Here is a 2,676-nt window from a genome sequence, read left to right as displayed (position 1 = left end):
TAGGTCATCAAAATTACAGGCTTTTTCTTGTCTTCAATGTGTCAGCTTGTTCCAGTGATGTGATTTTTCTTTCTTTCTTTTTTTTAAGACCATCAGCAACTTCCAAATTCATAACAATTTCCAGATTTCTAAGTGCAGTAATACAATTTGCATTGTTTAAGAGTTGTTGTTCTTGCTCATTATTTTTCAATGTTTAGAAATCTTTACAGATCATCAATTGGTCTTCTGTTGTCTGTTATCCACATCTGATCTCTTTCACTTAAAAGTGTTAGGAATTTGTAATGAACCTTTGTAGTGTAATAGACAATATTGCATAAAGCTTCCTTGCCTCTCTAAATAAGAGAAAAACCTGAGGAGCATGCTTTTTTGAGTTTTGGATTATATATGTAAGGGAAACTACTAAAAAGAGTCTATTGCAATTATATTTTAAAAGTGAACTCTGTCCTAAAGATAGAATAGTGATAATTCTATGCTCAATACTTGATTGATTGATAGCGAATAGCCCTATTTGGTTGCTGGTTAGATATCCACAGTTGGCTGAATCAGAATGTTATGGTTGAAAAACTGTAGTAGCACCAATCAGAATTCTGTGGTTTCTGAAAAATTAGGAGGTTGTTTCTTTTATGCTTAGGAAAAGAAATTAAGAAGTATTACTCTTCATTTTTTTTGAGCAGACCATTTGTGGGGTGTCATGGGAGGTACAGAGTATGCAGTGAAACCACTCCCTGAAGTCAGTTATAGAAAACATCTTTCGAAGGCAGACAAGGAAGAGTCATTATGTTTCCGGGGCCAAAGCTTTGGCCATTGTCACCCCTACCTTCACAGAGAAGGAAAAAAATCTCTACTGTTACAAGTGGGGGAAAGTGACAGTGCCTTTGTAAGGTAGAGTAAGTGGCTCAGTACTATCAAAGGACTTTAGACCCTCTCCTCAGTGCTCACTCGTCTTTTGTCTTTGCAATCTGAGCAATACAAAATTTAAAAATTATGAGGTAATGATAGATAATTGGAGTCAAAATTAAAGCGAACCCTTCTCCAGTTTGTTTTAGGCAAATTGAGAAAGAGGCTGACGTCAGGTATTTAAGAGCTATTTCAACTAATGGCAACAGATAGATTATGAAGAATCACTGCTTGTTCTTTGGGCCAGGTGGTAATTACAGACTTAGAGAAAAAAGAGTTGAACGTGTTCCATTCTCTAACACCTTCAATGCCTCTTTTTAAAAATTTTCTGTTGCGTGTTCATTTGCTTTCCTCTCTTCGCTCCCAAGTTACAGCAATTAAAGGCTTTTTCTCGCCTTCAGTGTGCCAGCGTGTCCCAGTGACGTTATTTCTCTTTTCTTCAGACAATTAGTAGCTTCCAAAATCCACAATGGTCTTTAAATTGCTAATGACAGAAGTAAAATATAACTGCATTCAGGGTGTTTAGAAACTCATAAGATTGCAGTAATAGGAATAATAGGCAAAATCTTTTGTCATGTCTGAGTACACTCAAAAATTGTGATTGAAGTTTGTAGCCTACTCTTTATGGGTCAAAAAACTTGATATTACCTTCTGAATTAAGTGGAAGAAATTAAAAATATCCAAAGGACAGTATGTTCTTTCAGATAAGGATATTCAAAAAATGTCATAAAATGATTAAATGACCTTGGTTGAATTCTTTGGACCTGTGAAAACTTAGTTTTATTATCCATAAAATGAAGAGTTTAGCCTAAACTGGTCTTTAGTGAGGTGGGTCTTGCAAGGCTGACAATGAAGAACAGCCTTTTCAAGTGATATTGTTTCTTTATATCAGAATCTCAGTGTGTTCTGCTTCCCCTCTCCTGAATAAGGTGACTTTATCTTTTAGTTTATTATGTGAAACATCCTAAAGTTAACAAATATTTAAAAATAACTCTCAGAATTAAATCAACTGGCTATGAACTTTAGGCTCTGGCCTAACTGGATCTTTCTACTTTTAATACAGATAAAAATGCTCACCTTGCTTACTATGGAAACAATTGGTACCGGTGACTTTATCAAAGAAAGTCAATCGTGATTCATACTTCCGCTCTGTACTCCACAACTTATCATCCTTAGCTTCTGTCATAAAGTGCATTGGAAATTAATGACAAAAGAAAATCCAATGATATAAACTTCAGTTCAAAGCAGAACAAATTCCTCCCAAAGAACCCATGGCATGCCAGTAAAAAATAGGTTTAATCACAGAAAATAATTGTTGTCTTTGAACATGTCAGAACCTTAATATATGTAGAGCTGTTCATTCCTCATATCACCCTCTTAAGAAAAAAAAAAATCCACTGGGCTTTTAGTTAAGGGGTGGTGATATTCTAAATGACATATGAGAAGACTTGTCAAATATCCATGACTTGAAACTAGAAACAGCATGACTTCTTGTCATTTTAAGGAGACTTAGGAGCTAGGTCTGGTAGCTTTGGCATCAGCTTATTTTTAGCAGCATGTGATGTCTGTTTTTCCTAGTTATTATCTCTGATGTTAATTTTGCAAATATAGGGTACACACGCTGTTCAGCAGATATGAACATTTTTACTTAGTATATCCTGTATACGTGAAAGCCTTTTTAATGAGTTAATGGGCTCAGTTTTCACTGGTTATTTTGCATTTAAAATGGCACTTGAGTCAGATAACCAAAAGCATCATGTGGAAAAAATGATTATTGTA

Source organism: Pteropus vampyrus, unplaced genomic scaffold, assembly GCF_000151845.1.
Source record: "Pteropus vampyrus isolate Shadow unplaced genomic scaffold, Pvam_2.0 Scaffold4, whole genome shotgun sequence".
NCBI lineage: Eukaryota > Metazoa > Chordata > Mammalia > Chiroptera > Pteropodidae > Pteropus > Pteropus vampyrus.
Note: the sequence above shows the minus strand (reverse complement) of the source record.